Source organism: Lissotriton helveticus, chromosome 4_2, assembly GCF_964261635.1.
Source record: "Lissotriton helveticus chromosome 4_2, aLisHel1.1, whole genome shotgun sequence".
In the NCBI taxonomy this organism is placed as follows: Eukaryota; Metazoa; Chordata; class Amphibia; order Caudata; family Salamandridae; genus Lissotriton; species Lissotriton helveticus.
The window spans coordinates 3453819-3472972 of record NC_136064.1 but is presented as its reverse complement, the minus strand read 5'-3'; positions in this window follow the sequence as shown (position 1 = coordinate 3472972).

Genomic DNA, 19154 nt, shown 5'->3' with positions numbered 1-19154 from the left:
CCCTAAGCGTGGAAGGGTATACTCAGATGTGAGTCCCTTGCTCATTGCATCATCAGGATTCAAGCAAGCCGGGCCGACGACGGCTGAAATGCCAGAAACCGGTCCCCGGAAGCTTGTTTCCTTCCCAGTGTAAGAATTGGCTTGGTAGTTTGGTTTGCCCTGTTCCCATCATGCACTGGGACAGGAACAGACTAATTTTCATATAGCCAGGTTCTGAACTGGGATGGTGCAGTGAGCTAAAAAACGGTGTTGGATCTAGCCCTGATCTCTTGACTGGGTGAGAGTATTCTGCTTAATTCAGAAACTCTGTCCATCACCACCCCTTGTTGTTAAATATTTTGTCCACCCTAAGCGTGGAAGGGTATACTCAGATGTGAGTCCCTTGCTCATTGCATCATCAGGATTCAAGCAAGCCGGGCCGACGACGGCTGAAATGCCAGAAACCGGTCCCCGGAAGCTTGTTTCCTTCCCAGTGTAAGAATTGGCTTGGTAGTTTGGTTTGCCCTGTTCCCATCATGCACTGGGACAGGAACAGACTAATTTGCATATAGCCAGGTTCTGAACTGGGATGGTGCAGTGAGCTAAAAAACGGTGTTGGATCTAGCCCTGATCTCTTGAATGGGTGAGAGTATTCTGCTTAATTCAGAAACTCTGTCCATCACCACCCCTTGTTGTTAAATATTTTGTCCACCCTAAGCGTGGAAGTGTATACTCAGATGTGAGTCCCTTGCTCATTGCATCATCAGGATTCAAGAAAGCCGGGCCGACGACGGCTGAAATGCCAGAAACCGGTCCCCGGAAGCTTGTTTCCTTCCCAGTGTAAGAATTGGCTTGGTAGTTTGGTTTGCCCTGTTCCCATCATGCACTGGGACAGGAACAGACTAATTTGCATATAGCCAGGTTCTGAACTGGGATGGTGCAGTGAGCTAAAAAACGGTGTTGGATCTAGCCCTGATCTCTTGACTGGGTGAGAGTATTCTGCTTAATTCAGAAACTCTGTCCATCACCACCCCTTGTTGTTAAATATTTTGTCCACCCTAAGCGTGGAAGGGTATACTCAGATGTGAGTCCCTTGCTCATTACATCATCAGGATTCAAGCAAGCCGGGCCGACGACGGCTGAAATGCCAGAAACCGGTCCCCGGAAGCTTGTTTCCTTCCCAGTGTAAGAATTGGCTTGGTAGTTTGGTTTGCCCTGTTCCCATCATGCACTGGGACAGGAACAGACTAATTTGCATATAGCCAGGTTCTGAACTGGGATGGTGCAGTGAGCTAAAAAACGGTGTTGGATCTAGCCCTGATCTCTTGACTGGGTGAGAGTATTCTGCTTAATTCAGAAACTCTGTCCATCACCACCCCTTGTTGTTAAATATTTTGTCCACCCTAAGCGTGGAAGGGTATACTCAGATGTGGGTCCCTTGCTCATTGCATCATCAGGATTCAAGCAAGCCGGGCCGACGACGGCTGAAATGCCAGAAACCGGTCCCCGGAAGCTTGTTTCCTTCCCAGTGTAAGAATTGGCTTGGTAGTTTGGTTTGCCCTGTTCCCATCATGCACTGGGACAGGAACAGACTAATTTCCATATAGCCAGGTTCTGAACTGGGATGGTGCAGTGAGCTAAAAAACGGTGTTGGATCTAGCCCTGATCTCTTGACTGGGTGAGAGTATTCTGCTTAATTCAGAAACTCTGTCCATCACCACCCCTTGTTGTTAAATATTTTGTCCACCCTAAGCGTGGAAGGGTATACTCAGATGTGAGTCCCTTGCTCATTGCATCATCAGGATTCAAGCAAGCCGGGCCGACGACGGCTGAAATGCCAGAAACCGGTCCCCGGAAGCTTGTTTCCTTCCCAGTGTAAGAATTGGCTTGGTAGTTTGGTTTGCCCTGTTCCCATCATGCACTGGGACAGGAACAGACTAATTTGCATATAGCCAGGTTCTGAACTGGGATGGTGCAGTGAGCTAAAAAACGGTGTTGGATCTAGCCCTGATCTCTTGACTGGGTGAGAGTATTCTGCTTAATTCAGAAACTCTGTCCATCACCACCCCTTGTTGTTAAATATTTTGTCCACCCTAAGCGTGGAAGGGTATACTCAGATGTGAGTCCCTTGCTCATTGCATCATCAGGATTCAAGCAAGCCGGGCTGACGACGGCTAAAATGCCAGAAACCGGTTCCCGGAAGCTTGTTTCCTTCCCAGTGTAAGAATTGGCTTGGTAGTTTGGTTTGCCCTGTTCCCATCATGCACTGGGACAGGAACAGACTAATTTGCATATAGCCAGGTTCTGAACTGGGATGGTGCAGTGAGCTAAAAAACGGTGTTGGATCTAGCCCTGATCTCTTGACTGGGTGAGAGTATTCTGCTTAATTCAGAAACTCTGTCCATCACCACCCCTTGTTGTTAAATGGTGGTGCTGCATCGGCACTGCCAGCCTATTGCGGTCTCGGATCGCTGCCCTACCGTCGCAGCATCCATGATCACCGGCGGCTGCATCTGTCCTGTGGCGGCCTGACTGCCAAACTCAAAATATGGCGCTCGGACCGCCGTTGCAGCAGTTGCTGCATCACCACCAGGGGTTCGCCGGTCCCATGGATCACCAAACTCGTAATCGGGCCCTAAGAATTTTCCCAGGGGGAATGCAAATGTGTAGGTACAGCTCATCACAATGAGTCTTCTCCCTGTTGACTTTTTAATATATAATTATTAGAAGCCAAGTAGATATGCTTTTTAAAAGCTTCTAACTTAACTCCCCAATTTTAATATGAATACTCTCATGGAGTGCTTCACAATAAAGAAAAATAGTGCCCGAAAAGCAGACACTGGAAAAGCACAGGAGCAGTCAGAGAGAAGGTAAAAAGGTTGTTCTCCAAGGGAGAGACAAACACAAGCCAAATGGGATAAAACAAATAAAGCCTGTGAACAGAAAGTAAGCAAAAGTGAATGGCAAAACAACAAGCCAATAGTAAGCAGTGGGCGAAATGCGTTCAAAGGTTAGCTTCAGCATGTCCCCACTACTCCTTTGAAACCAGGCAGCTGCACTGTCCGGTAGGCTTCGATCTAAAAATGTCTTCCAGACTGAGGGCCTCATTTATGAAAAGTGACGCATCTTTGCGTGAAAACAGCGATGCGTCACTTTTCACTGCGCACTCCTTGCGACACCAATGATGCGTCATATTTACAGTATGACGCAACATGGCGCAAGGAGTTAAAGATACGTCAGTATTTCTGACGTATCTGTATGGCACAAAAGTGACGCATTGCAGGAGTGTGTCACAAAAGTGACGCAACTCCAGCAATGTACATGGGGTAAGCCCCATGTGAAAGGATCTGCGTCAGTCTTACGCCTGCTGTGAGGCAGGCGTAAGAAATTGACGCATTTGTGTCCTAGAAGTGGCGCAGTGAAATCATATAGATTTCACTGCGTCACTTCTGTGACCCTTTCTTGCGTCAGAACGCCCACCCTGCATACATTATACCTGGCGCAGGTATAATGTGGCGCAGGGGTTTATAAAGTGACACATCTACCTAGATGCGTCACTTTGTAAATATGGTGTAACAAGGCACATTATTTACGCTGCTGGTGCGTCACAAAAAGTGACGCACCGGCGGCGTAAAAGTGACGCACGGCCTCATAAATGAGGCCCTGAGAACCTTTCTGCATTCGCCAATGTACTGCACGTGCGTTACCCTTTAGGTCTCGGTGATTCATTTTAATCTCAGCTTCGATTGATGTCCGATGCTACCATAAAATGTGTGCATCAGTGCATCTCCATCAGCCTGCAGTTGTGCGCATCCAACCACGCTGCCATGTTTTTGTTTTTATGTGCTCTGTTCCTCCTTTCATTGCTCTGCATGAATTTATTATGTGTCTGCTGAAAGCGACGCAGCTGATGGCCTCCAATGGGCGTTCAGCACTAACACCACAAACTGCCCCTGACAGCCATCTTGAACTAATAAGATTGACATAATAAGTCTGTTTATGTTGTAAGATTCAAACAATTTTTCAGTATGACTAATGGCTTTTGGAAAAGGCCTTCAATACGAACATCAAGCACAGTTTATTCCTACAAAGCACTTCATCTTTTGCCTGATTGGCAGCAGCGGCGGAAACAGGGCTACACCAACTGAAATATATTTCCTTGCCTTAACTCTGAGCTTTTTTGCTCCTGCATCTAAAAGTGTAATTTCAGAAATATTTCTGGAAAGCATAAGAATCAACAAACACTATAAATGTACAACAGCTGGGAGACTTTTTTCAATTTGCACTTGACGTGTATATGGCAGGTTGTCTTAGTTGTAATTTGTGTGTTTACATGTTTGTGGCTCCTCCAGGTCCATCCGGGATTGTAGCGTCAACTTGTCTAGGCCCTGGGTCTGGGCTCCCTTCTCCAGCCTGTTCTCAGGATGGAGCTCCACGTGCCCTGCTTAAGCAGGGTGAAAAGCTCTGTCTGGCCTCAGTCAGGGCTCCAGCAGGCACAGGGAGTGGGCCCCTGAGCCTTGGTTCTAATCAGTGGTTTTTGGTGCAAAAAAGTGCCCAGGACAGGATTCTGGGAGCCTGGGGTGGCTCCATTGCTTCAACAGGGTGAAAATGCTCAGCACAGGACCTAGCAGGCCTGGGGCACATGCTCAAGATCTGAGTGCAAGGCACCAAATGTTGGTGTCCCAAGCTAACCAGCATGGACTTCCAGAGGCATGGACAGACTTTCCCTCATCTGGCAGGGAGGAAAGCTCCAATCAGGTCCCAGTCAGAGCTCCAGCAGGCTGGGGTGAGGCACCCAAAGACAGGTCTCTTTTTGTAAGCCCTAGGTGTCACAAAGTGCCGCTAACAGGGCTGCGCTCCCAAACCAGAGCAAGGTGGGATGCTTTGGACGGATACCCACTGATTGCTATGGTAGGGCTGGGGTGTGGGCCCTGGGTGCCAGGCACCCACTGTCAGTCTCAGAAGTTACCCAGCATGCACTTCTGCAGGCCCGGAAGTGCCACCCCTCCTCTGGTAGGATGAAGAGCTCTGGATGGCTCCCTGGTCAGACCTCCAGCCAGTCTGGTATGTGGGCCTGTGGCCTCCCTCAAAGGCCCGTGCTGTTATAAAGTGCTCAGGACAGGCCTGGTGATGTCTCCCCTGCATTGTTCAATTGAAATCTCTGACTGCTTCTCAGTCAGAACTGGGTCACAGGCCCCTGTGCTTCGCTGGGGCCTGGGTCCAGTCCCGGGCTCCGGACGCCAGCCTGTAGTGTCCACAGAGTAGCCACCTATCTCAGGGAACTATACTGGCCATCTGTTCATGTTCTAAGACTCTGCAGAGGCCCAGACCATATTCTTAAGTTGAACTTTATATGAAATTAGCTCTATTCATTTTTAATATGCCTGTACTTTCTTCTAAAACTCATGTTCAATTAAATTAAATTATTTAAAATAATTAAAATATAAAAAAGTATAAATGAATGTTACAAATATATACAAATAGCGCATATCAATTTCATTATCAAATATCCAATCACCTAAATAAATCATAAAAATAATGCAACAATAAATCCTAATACAATTAACAATGTTAATAAAAAATAATAACATATATTGTTAGAATATTTTTCAAGTCAAAATAGCTTATTAAATATGTATATTTAATAGTAAATAATAAGTATGTAATTTTTAAAATCTATTTACACAATTTATATTTATTTATATGTTTAGCTATTTTAAATAATTGAATTAAATGTACCAATATTTTCTGTGGGATTTTATTTCAAGCCCGTTCAGCTGTTATTATCTATGGGAGTGTAATGCAGTATCAGTTTTTAACCATGTGTAGTACCGGACCTACTACCAAAGTGTCAGTTACTACCAAAGTGCAGTTTACGAAGACCGAAAAGTAGTAAACTTATTCAATAGTGTAAACTTACTCAAAAGTGTAAGTTACCTTTGCAAATCAGGGACAATGTTTGTGTAGAACCATGACAGTGTGCAAAAGTCTGAATAGAATCCATCTGTGCCAAGGTCTCTACACCTTTATCTCTGCTTTTAGTATGAAAGTTTACCTCCCATGTAATTTTAAAATTTGCAAATTGGATACCGCATCCACCTAGCGCTAACTATGTCACTGAGGTGCGAGTCTGTATCTTCAACTTGTTGTTGAGCCATTTATGTTAACCATTGCGTGGTTGTGTATGCATGGTGAAACAATACATTTTATGAAAGGTCGTATAGTAAATGGTATTTTATCGTGACATAGTTGAATGTGGGTCCGATGCACCTCAAGTCTGACGTTGGACAGCACTGTCCCCTGTCCAGCAAAACTCACTTTTCGCCAGTACTATTAAGAAGAACTAAGTACAGGCACTGCGGTCCAAGGGGAGGTAGTTTATTTACAATAAACACTAACAGCATCACCTGATCTGGCCAGCCTTAAACAGTACTTCAGGGGGAATAACTGTTGGAAAACTGTACAGGGCGCTCACATCTCAACATTCAATAGAAGAATGAAAAGGAAGAGGGTGACCACCAGGGCGAGAGGACCCTCTACACCAAGAAGGGATATTTTTATAATCTCTCCTACACATTTCTGGTGCCATAACAATCTGAAAAGCATGGACAGACTAACCCCTAGATTCATCAAAGTCCCCTTTTGCGAGTCTGTAATAGCGATTATTAAGGAATCGCTTTTACAGACTCTCAAAACGGGATTCGTGTAACAATCGCAATTTTAATTGCGATTCCTACAGCTTCCTTTTTTTTTTTTCTTTTTTTGTTAATTTTAATTACTTTTTTTTTGTTTCCCTCATTTGCCGTCTCGCCACCCATTTCTTCTAACTGAGTCCACCACTGGGCATTTATCTCATATGCTGGTTAGAGTGTTTGAGGGGAAGCTACACCTATTTTGAGTCTGGTCGTGTGTCAAACTGCCTTTCTTGACCGGCTGACTCACCAGCCATATCCACCTCTCACTCTATTATCGACCTGGAGCACCATACATTTTATACCAGCGAGATAGGCGCGGGCTTAATCATCGGAAAATCTTACCAAATTATAAAGAATCAACCAAAAACTTCAAGAAAAGGTACCCAAAACCCTTGATTTCTCTTAGAATGATCTAGAGTGTCAAGCTTAGCCACAACCCTCATGGCTAGAATCCAATCCATTAATTTAGGGGAGGATGTAGAGACCCACAACTTACAAATCTCTCTGCGAGCTAGCAGTACGGCATAAAAAGTAAGTCTTACATTATCATTCAAACATTTGTTTTCTAAATTATATCTCCCCGTTATAAATTCGGGGCTTACCTCCATTCGCAGGTTCAAAATTCTGGATAGACAATTACTTACATCCAGCCAGAATTGTCTTATATTTGGGCAAAAGACAAACATATGTAGGTCATCGGCATTTAAAGTGTTGCACTTCGGACATCCCACAACTCCGCCTGTTTTAAATTTGGATAATCTTCGAGGGGACCAGTATGCCCTATGGATAGTAAAGAGAAGATTCCTCCTTAAATTTGCAGGTTTAACAATACTATAGAGCATAGACATCGTTACTTGCCATTGACTCTCCGTCGCGATCTTCGGCAAGCTTTCCAACCACAGGGCCTCCGGGAGCACGAATGGTCCATCTTCCATTTCTAATATCATCCAGTACCATGTGGCCACTTCCTTCTTAAAAGCCCCTATCCCTAACTTGGTCTCGAAATCATTCTGAGTCCCAATCACAATTTGTGTATCACTTGCCCAGCTCTGTATCTGTATGTATTTATACCTGGAAAAAGCTTGACCCCATTGTTGTTGACAAAGACTCCAAGAAATCAATTTATCATCCTGAAACAAGTCTTTCCATCTTTGTAGCCCATCCTCTTTTTTCAACTGAAAAGCCAAAATATCCTTTGTCCAAAGTGGAGCTCCAGGAGAATCCCATATTGGGGCCATAAAACTAAAATAAGACAATTTCAATGCTTTCCTTATTTTATACCATACCTACGCCAGGTCTCCCAAAACCTTTAATCTCACCTTTTAAAGAAATTTAGGGTCTGCAAACTTATATAAAAAACCAAAATCATCCAGCCCGTTACATTTTAACAACGCGCCAAATATGTCTCCAATCGTGGATTTAATTAGGGTACCGAACAACATCCTGCAGTTCTTTAAACAAAAAGCCCACGCATAAATTTGTAAGTCTGGTGCAGCCAAGCCGCCTTTGTTAGTTCTCCTCCTCAACTTTTTCCATGATATTCGTGCACCTTTTGATGCCCATATAAATGAAGCTACCTCACTCTGGACCTTAGCCAACCATTCCTTTCTAAATCCCAGCGGTATAGTCTCAAACAAATAAGTAACTTTCAGTACGATCACCATCTTCACAAGATTGGTCCGTCCATACAATGACAGAGGGAGATTCATCCATCCTTTTAAAGTAGCCGTAATTTCTTTCTTGATCTTAAAAAAATTAACTTTAGCAAGATCTTCAATCTTATGAGTTATCCTGATCCCCAAATATCTCATTTCAGATTTGCTAATTATCCCTTCTGTATTTAAATTCCAGGCCATTATCTCAGTTTTATCCTGATTTATTTGATAACCTGAAACTTTTCCAAAATCTTTCGTTATTTTCAACAAGTTATCCAACGAGTGATGTAAATTAGAAGAATAAATAATAATGTCATCCGCGTAAAGGCCGTTTTTTTTTACCAATCTCCAGCTACAAAGGGGGGTATCTCTTCTGAAGCCCTTATCTTACAAGCCAATGGCTCTATATATAAGTTAAAGAGTAAGGGCGACAAGGGGCACCCTTGTCTGGTGCCTCGCTCTACTTTTATGGGAAGAGTAAGGTTTCCATTAACTAAAACACGTGATGTCGGGGAGCAATACAGAGACAAGAGAGATTGAGTGAAATTCTTCCCTAAATTGAGATATTGCAGAAGATCTTTCAGATATGTAAAGTTTACTCGGTCAAATGCCTTGGCGGCGTCTAGTGCGAACACCGCCAAGGGAAACTTTTGACTGGAAGCCATATCGATTAGTCCAACCAAGGTAAAAGTAAGTTCCTTCAAGTATCTCCCCTTAATAAAACCTTTTTGATCCTCGTGAATCAGTTTCTGAATAACCTTAGCAAGTCTGTCGCCTACATTTTTGCGAAAAACTTATAATCGCAGTTCAAAAGTGATATTGGTCTGTAGGCATCTAAACTACTGGGAGATTTCCCTAGTTTAAGTATCAAGGAGATAGTTGCCTCATTCCATGAACTAGGTATAGTTACCTCCCCTTTAAAAACCTGATTGAATAACTGACAGAGTGTAGGAGAGATTACGTCAACTAAAGTTCTGTATACTTCAGCCGGAAGACCATCCGGGCCAGGTGCTTTCCCCCTTTTACTCTCCTTAATCACTTTAGCCACTTCATCTAGAGTAATTTCTTTATTTAGTATTCCCATTAAATCATCAGAGAGAGGTTTCAAAAAGTTTAGCCACTCTTCTATTTATATTATTACTCTTCTATTTCAGACTTTCTTGGGTGAAGGTCTTCTGCGTAAACATTTACAAAGTAGCTATGGAAGGCATCCGCTATTCCTTTGCTGTCTGTTATACTTTCTCCTGAGTCAGCCTTATTGATTTCTTTTATTTGATTGCGCATTAACTCTTTCTTTGCTTTCCACGCTAACAGTTTACCGCAGCCCTCACCGTATGAAAAGTGAGCCAGCTGACTAGCTTCCCAGCGTTCTTTGACTCTTTGTGAAAGTGCTAATGTAAGCTCTATTTTTTAATTCTGAAGCTTATTTTTAACTTCCTCCTCAGTGCAATTACTCCCTGAGCGACTTCTGTTGCCCTCCCAGAATCGTATTTCTTTTTCCAAGTCTGAAATTTTACTGTAGTAAGACCTTCTCTTTTTAGCACCCTGAGCTCCCAATCTCCCTCTCAGATATGCCTTACATGTGTCCCAGACTATATCTCCTTTAGCTGATCCTTCATTTACATCTAAGAAGTCTTGTAATTGTATTCTTAAAGTTTGTAAATAATCCTCATGCAATAAAATAGTGCGGTCCAATCTCCAAATAGAACTCGACCCTTCTATTCCTAATTATAAGTCTAAACTAACCGCTGAGTGGTCTGAGATATGTGCACCCAGGTGTATCACTTTCGTGACCCGATCCTTCAACCTAGTATCCAGTAAAAAAAAATCTATTCTTGAGCTGTGGTTATATTTTTTATTGCGAAAAGTAAACCCTAACTGCTGGCCGGCTTTCAATCTCCAAATATCGCATAAACCTTGCTGCGCCATAATTGACCTTAACATAGCTGACATTTTACCATTCACCACAGCCCGACTATTTCCTGTCCTGTCTAACTTGGCATCTAACACTGTATTGAAATCACCGGCCAAAATTAATTTTCCTGAGAAATCCAATAATTCTGTTTATAATTATTTAAAACCGATGGGTCATCGACATTTGGTCCATAGTACCCAGCGACTACCAGAGCTTCCCCTGCCACTCTTATCTTAGCAATCGCCCACCTTCCTCTTTTGTCTGCTAACTTCTCATCCAGAACAATATCAACCCCTTTCCTAAACAAAATTGCCACACCTTTAGTTACTAACTCTTGAGGTGTAAAAACAACATTAGCAATCCATTTCTGTGTAGAGAAGATCTCATTACTTTCTTTTTCAGTTAGATGGGTTTCCTGCAAGATAATCACCTGGGCATGAGAATCCTCCAGATATTTCAATATCAGTTGCCTTCTAGTTTTTCCTCGTAGGCCATTAACGTTCCATGTGAGGAACTTTAGCTCCTTAATTTTAACCCCAGTCATATGAACTATCCCATAATTCTCTTACTTTTCGGTGGCAAAGATGCTCCTGAGGGTTTTTTCCTCTTTTCTTACTTCCCCTCCCTCCCAACCCCCCCCCTCACCACCCCGCTGCCCCTGTCCCTACCCCTTAACAGCCCTACCCCTACCCCTACCTCATCTCCTCCCTCTTCTTTCTCCCTGGAAAACCCAACCAAGATTCCCAAGGCCTAACCCTAGGCCAGTGGATGCTACAGTGGCGGTGCCCCTATTTTTATCTAAAAAAAACTAGTGACTATTTGTTTTTTTGTGAGTGTTTAGGCAACAATCTGAGCTATCTGATATTATACTTCTTGACACTGATCCAGGAAGGCGTCCACCTCTTCAACTGCACGGAACGTATGCATTTTATTGCGCCACATTAATTTTAAGAAAGCAGGGAATTTCAGTTGGACAGTTGCCCCCATTTCTCTTAGGGGCGCCATACGCTTCCCTAATTCCCATTGCCTACTTGCTGTAGTTGGCGATAAGTCTGACCTAATGTCTACTGAAATTCCATCAACGATTATATTCTTTTTCTTGAGGGCTGCCGTTAGAATTTTCTCTTTTAAGTTATACGTAAGGAAATTGATTAATATTTTCCTTGGTTTGGAACGATTTGGATTCAATCGGAAGGGGTCCCGGTGAACTCTCTGAATGTCTCGTATCAGCGTTTCTTCTGATTCCTCTAACTTTAACTCAACCTTTAGTAATTGTACTACAAAGTTTTTTAAATCTGACCCCTCCTTTCCTTCTGGTAATTTTAAGATCTTCAGGTTATTACGCCTTTGCATATTTTCCAGTCTTTCGACTCTCTCATCCGTCTCTCGTTCTTTAAATTTTAAAGCCTCAATTTCCTTGCGGTTGTCCACAATTCTCCCCTGCATCACCTTCATCTCTGATTCAATCACTTCTGTGCGAGTGCTTAATTTATCTAACTTGTCTTCTAAGAGACTACATGAAGCACTTATACGCTCCGGATTTTTCTTTGAGGCTTCAAAACCCATGTGGATGTCTCTTTCCAGCTTTCTTAATAATGTCAATACCGATTTATCTGGTGTATCTAAGCCATCCTGCTGAGAATCAGCCTGCCTCGTGTCCAGCCCATCCTGAGGGATTAAAAGTCCATCCAGTTTCCCCACCTCCGTCTCCCCTTCTATCATTTCTTTAGCTATTCCTACTACTACTCCTGCTACAATTACACCCTCCGCTTCTGGTATTATGTTAAGCTGTTGAGGGTTCTCTATGTCCGGCAACTCTGTAGTTGGTAACAGTGCTTCTTCTTTCTCAGACTCCATTTCAGCTGCCAGAGCCTGAAAAGGGTTTGGAGTTAAATGTGCAGACCAGTCTAAATCCTCAGTACCCCCGTCTGGGAGCCCCACCACCTTGCCACCCTCAATAACGATAGACCTGGGGTTCTGAGCTGTTAGTGCAGGTTTCAAGAATAATACCTTGGGAACTGGCTTAAAGTAAGAGTTTAGCGATGGGGTTGTGATTAACTTATGCTCAGGCCCCTTTTGTTTCCCTTTTCTCGTGTTTTTCTTTTGGGAACACTCTCCTAGCTTACTAGTTTTAATCACTTTAATTGGCCCCTTTTTAAGACTTCTTTGCAAAGGTTTGGGATTGCCCAACACAGGTTCGTTATTTTCTGGCTTTGAACTTCTTAGTAAGTATCTGGGACGCCCAGATGCCACTTCCAAACCTCTCCGCTTCTCCAAGTCAGTAACTGCTAAACACAATTCCTGTGAATCTAGCCCACTCTCTGCGCCTTTTACCTTCAGAGACCCAGGGGCAGCCTTCAATAGAGACTCTTCTCCTCTCCCCCGACCTCCGCTGGGTTGGATTCCAACTCTTGCGATCATCCGGCGTCCTCTGCCGATTTCCTGAGCCGCCCTTCCCCAGCTCCCGCTGCACAGCCCCGCTGAAAGACGCGGCTCCGCCTCCTCACTCTCACTCTCCGCTCTAAACTGCTCGGAGATCTCCGCTATCCGCTTTCAAGAAGCAAGGAAAGAAAAACGAACTCCGAAGTTACCGCTAGATACCAAAACAGCCTGAGACTCCCAAGAGCGGTAAGCGCCTCCTCGAAGACAAACACTAGCTCAGTTGCCGATAAACATCCCCGCCCGGCACCGCCGCTGTTCCTAGCATCTGCGACCTGCTACCTAGCCGCCCGCCATGTTTTCCGATCTGGTGCCCACCATGTTTTCCCAACCTACAGCTTCCTTGTTTGCGATTAGCAAATTGCTAATCGCAAATAAGGAATAACTCCCCATTCATTCCTATGGGCGTAGCACCCCTGAAATGGAATTGTAGCCTGATGTTGCGCACACACATGTCCAAAGGACATGTGTGTGTGTAACATACCACTTAGAAAAATGCACTAAAGTGCATTTTTCTGAGTTTTCGCTATTTACCACGAAGTCAGACTTCGTGATAAATAGCGATTCAGAAAAGGGGGTGGTGATGAACAGAGTGTCTGAATTAAGCAGACCACTCTTACCCAGTCCAAAGATCAGGGCTTGATCCATCACCGTTATTTAGCTCACTGCCCCATCCCAGCTCAGAACCTGGCTATATGCAAATTAGTCTGTCCCTGGCCCAGTGCATCATGGGAACAGGGCAGACCAAACTACCAAGCCAATTCTTCACCAGAAAGGATACAAGCTACCGGGGACCGGTTTCTGGCATTTCAGCCTCGTCGGCCCGGCTTGCTTGAATCCTGATGGAGCAGTGAGCAAGGGACTCACGTCTGAGTATACCCTGCCACACCTATAGTGGCCAAAAACGATTCAGAAAAGGGGGTGGTGATGAACAGAGTGTCTGAATTAAGCAGACCACTCTTACCCAGTCAAAGATCAGGGCTTGATCCATCACCGTTATTTAGCTCACTGCCCCATCCCAGCTCAGAACCTGGCTATATGCAAATTAGTCTGTCCCTGGCCCAGTGCATCATGGGAACAGGGCAGACCAAACTACCAAGCCAATTCTTCACCAGAAAGGATACAAGCTACCGGGGACCGGTTTCTGGCATTTCAGCCTCGTCGGCCCGGCTTGCTTGAATCCTGATGGAGCAGTGAGCAAGGGACTCACGTCTGAGTATACCCTGCCACACCTATAGTGGCCAAAAACGATTCAGAAAAGGGGGTGGTGATGAACAGAGTGTCTGAATTAAGCAGACCACTCTTACCCAGTCCAAAGATCAGGGCTTGATCCATCACCGTTATTTAGCTCACTGCCCCATCCCAGCTCAGAACCTGGCTATATGCAAATTAGTCTGTCCCTGGCCCAGTGCATCATGGGAACAGGGCAGACCAAACTACCAAGCCAATTCTTCACCAGAAAGGATACAAGCTACCGGGGACCGGTTTCTGGCATTTCAGCCTCGTCGGCCCGGCTTGCTTGAATCCTGATGGAGCAGTGAGCAAGGGACTCACGTCTGAGTATACCCTGCCACACCTATAGTGGCCAAAAACGATTCAGAAAAGGGGGTGGTGATGAACAGAGTGTCTGAATTAAGCAGACCACTCTTACCCAGTCCAAAGATCAGGGCTTGATCCATCACCGTTATTTAGCTCACTGCCCCATCCCAGCTCAGAACCTGGCTATATGCAAATTAGTCTGTCCCTGGCCCAGTGCATCATGGGAACAGGGCAGACCAAACTACCAAGCCAATTCTTCACCAGAAAGGATACAAGCTACCGGGGACCGGTTTCTGGCATTTCAGCCTCTTCGGCCCGGCTTGCTTGAATCCTGATGGAGCAGTGAGCAAGGGACTCACGTCTGAGTATACCCTGCCACACCTATAGTGGCCAAAAACGATTCAGAAAAGGGGGTGGTGATGAACAGAGTGTCTGAATTAAGCAGACCACTCTTACCCAGTCCAAAGATCAGGGCTTGATCCATCACCGTTATTTCGCTCACTGCCCCATCCCAGCTCAGAACCTGGCTATATGCAAATTAGTCTGTCCCTGGCCCAGTGCATCATGGGAACAGGGCAGACCAAACTACCAAGCCAATTCTTCACCAGAAAGGATACAAGCTACAGGGGACCGGTTTCTGGCATTTCAGCCTCGTCGGCCCGGCTTGCTTGAATCCTGATGGAGCAGTGAGCAAGGGACTCACGTCTGAGTATACCCTGCCACACCTATAGTGGCCAAAAACGATTCAGAAAAGGGGGTGGTGATGAACAGAGTGTCTGAATTAAGCAGACCACTCTTACCCAGTCCAAAGATCAGGGCTTGATCCATCACCGTTATTTAGCTCACTGCCCCATCCCAGCTCAGAACCTGGCTATATGCAAATTAGTCTGTCCCTGGCCCAGTGCATCATGGGAACAGGGCAGACCAAACTACCAAGCCAATTCTTCACCAGAAAGGATACAAGCTACCGGGGACCAGTTTCTGGCATTTCAGCCTCGTCGGCCCGGCTTGCTTGAATCCTGATGGAGCAGTGAGCAAGGGACTCACGTCTGAGTATACCCTGCCACACCTATAGTGGCCAAAAACGATTCAGAAAAGGGGGTGGTGATGAACAGAGTGTCTGAATTAAGCAGACCACTCTTACCCAGTCCAAAGATCAGGGCTTGATCCATCACCGTTATTTAGCACACTGCCCCATCCCAGCTCAGAACCTGGCTATATGCAAATTAGTCTGTCCCTGGCCCAGTGCATCATGGGAACAGGGCAGACCAAACTACCAAGCCAATTCTTCACCAGAAAGGATACAAGCTACCGGGGACCGGTTTCTGGCACGTGATAAATAGCGTCCGGAAATTGCGAATTCGCAATTTATAAGAGTTTCATGAATTGCATTTAAGGAATCTCAAATAGAGATTCCTTAAATGCTATTCCTCGCTAAAATGCGAATTCTGTATTAGCGATTTTTTGCATTTGGGATGATGAATCCCAAATGCAAAAAGTGCGCTCGCAAAGGGCCAGATTCTCAGAATCCGGCCCTTTGCGAGCCGGATTTCCTTTCATGAATCTAGCTGAGTGTCTCAAAATTAAAAATTAAAAAAATAAAATAAAATAAATTAGAGCAGGTCAGGCTGGTACTCAGTCCATTTCTAGGACAGCATCAGCCCTTTGGATCATCGGAGACCATAGATGGGCAGAGCCTCTTCCACAAGTTCAAAGTAGTAACATCTTTGTGTCTGAAACTCGCCCACCCTGCATCTTTTACATTCTTACCCACACCAAGGTCCTCTTGTTGTTCTCACCCCTCCTTGTCTTCCTTCTTACCTGGCGTTCTCCACTCTGTTTCTCTTCCAGCAAATTTTACAGCCTAACCCATTTCTCTGTTCCCACTATATCACTTCTATACTTCACTCTCTTTGAGATTCACCTCCATTCCTTGTTTCTCCTCCTTCTTCCCCTTGCCTCATTGTATTCTAAAGTGTACTTGTTTTCTTGAACTCCTGTTATGAAACCCTGAAGGTGATGGCAGAGGCTGCTTGCACTTCGTGCTCCATGACATGTACATCATTCCTTTTCAGCATGTTCAGTCGCTGTGATTTGTTTTCTTATTCTCTTTGCTGTGCAGGATATTTCTGGTCGTTTGTAGGAGATGGTTTCCTTCATCTCAATGTTGCTACCTGTTGCTACTTCGTAAAAAATGTTTTTTTGTGCATAGATACTGCTGTCTAAACCAAACACTAAGAAGCCTGAAGAAGGAGGTTGGATTTATGTAAAGCCTCCAAAACACGTCGCTTTTCCTTGGCCTACGAATACACGTCTTCTTGTGCTATTTGACATGAATTTATTAATGCAGTATTATACCCATTGTTATATCTAATTATGGTTATGCGTCTATGAATTTTGAATCTCTGAATTGGTTGTAGATGCAGTTTTATTCTAAAAAAATATTTTTTAATTTATTGTGTTTTTAATGTGTATTATGATGTTTTATTCCTAAAATGAAAAGGTGTTTTAATATATACCATTTCTTGAATCAACCTAATAAAATCTAAAACGTTTATATATAATTTTGTAGAAAGTGGATTTGGATCTGACTTACTGGCTTACTGATAAATTGACCTGAGTGTGTCTGAGCAGGATGTGTGTGGTGAATGCATTGTTGGTATGCTAATCAAATACCTCAAAGGGAGATATTTTTTGACTTAGCTACTTGTAGAGGGCCATGACACCTTCTAGATGGCAGAATAGCGTACTACATATATCTAAATTAAATAAATGGATATTGGTCAAAGAGAAACTTGATCCTGTTTTTATCCTAACTGAAAGGCTGGCAGACAGGCTCGGTGGAGCAGGCACATGAAGAAGAATTCTACTGTTAAAAGTGTAAAATAAGAGATGTTCAGGTGATAATTAGTGTTTGAATACTTATGGGGGGGTGAAGGTGGTGGCGTAACAAAACTTAAGGGGGCCCACCTGCAAAGTACTAGGGGCCTCATTTATGAAAAGTGGCGCATCGCTGCGTGAAAACAGCGATGCGTCACTTTTCATTGCGCCCTCCTTGCGACACCAATGATGCGTCATATTTACAGTATGACGCATCATGTCGCAAGGAGTTACAGATACGTCAGTATTTCTGACTTATCTGGAGGCGCAAAAGTGACGCATTGCTGGAGTGTGTCACAAAAGTGATGCAACTCCAGCCATGTGTCCTTTCACATGGGGCAAGCCCCATGTGAAAGGGCCTGCGTCAGTCTTACTCTTACGCCTGCTGTGATGCAGGCGTAAGATTTTGACGCATTTGAGTCCTAGAAGTGGCGCAATTTCACTGCGTCACTTCCATGACCCTTTCTTGCGTCAAAACGCCCCCCTTGCATACATTATACCTGGCGCAGGTATAATGTGGCGCAGGGGTTTACAAAGTGACGCATCTACCTAGATGCGTCACTTTGTAAATATGGCGCAACAAGGCACATTTTTTTACGTCACTGGTGCGTCACAAAAAGTGACGCACCAGCTGCGTAAAAGTGACGCAGGGCCTCATAAATGAGGCCCATTATACCTGGCGCAGGTATAATGTGGCGCAGGGGGTTACAAAGTGACGTATCTACCTAGATGCGTCACTTTGCAAATATGGCGCAACAAGGCGCATTTTTTATGTCACTGGTGCGTCACAAAAAGTGACGCACCGGCGACGTAAAAGTGACGCACGACCTCATAAATGAGGCCCTTGGAGACCCCACCCAGTCAGGAGCTCTCAGGCCGAGGGCCCACCGCCCATGCACAGGGCTGGAGAGACCCCCGCCCCACAAAACGGGGTACTGGGTCTAATGTTACACCATGAGTGAAGGGATGTCATGTATAGTAAAACTGTGGACATGATAGTATAACAGCGACACACTGGAGCATTGATGAATCGGGTGAAGCAACGCAAAAGGTAACAGCATCATTTGGGTATTTAGCTCTGTTAAAGACTTTTAATGCTTTGTATTTTAGTTCAACATTTGGATCGTGGAATATGCATTTAACACGGAAAATGTACATGTACAGGCTGATATAATATGATTGTCATTGAAACACATTTCTTCAGAAGTGCAGAAGTACGTTTTCTTAATGATTATTAACTATGACACATATCTGTGTAACTCGCCATCTTGTCCAAGATGGAAGTCGTGTCTCTCCCTCATTCGGTTCTTCCCCTCCTGCGTACATTCTCTCCCCACAAGCTGCAATGTACCGAGCTACTTTCCACTGTTATTATCGTGTTGCCCACAGAGAGCCTTTTCCGTTCAGCTATAATGTGTAGAATGCTTTTTTTAATTCTGCTTCGACAGTGAGGCTTATTCATTCACATAAGGCATGTTTGTTGATGTATCATAATGTGATCTAATATTTCTGGATAACATTAGCCTAGAGGGTGTTTATTTATTTATTTATTCAAAGTTTTGTATAGCGCGAACAAGATCCTTACAGATATCAGAGCGCTTCACAAAGACAGGGTAGGGGCAGTAGGAATGAACAGAGAAAATGGGAGCAATATAATAGTCATTAACATGGTAGGATAATAATAACATACATAAAACATGTCAGTATACAATCAGGTAAACAAGTAATATCAGATGGCACAGTCATTCTTCCCACTTCAGAGGAGTTCAGGTACACCTTGGGTGTGTGGATGGCTTAAATCAGTGTTTTAGTATAGAGAGAACTGAGTGGGGGCATCGGGAGAGTGAATCAGTAAACCAACGTGTATCATATATTGGTCGGTAGTAAGAGAGTAGCGTAGTGGTGTCCCCATCACGTAGAAGTATAGTGCCAAAGGACCAGGTGAACAGTGATGCAAAGCAATGCAGAGTCTCTGATCCAGCACCTATAAGGTTCAGGAGATCTTGGCCAGAAGGATGGTTTTCACCTCTTTCTTGAAGAGTGCAGTGGAGG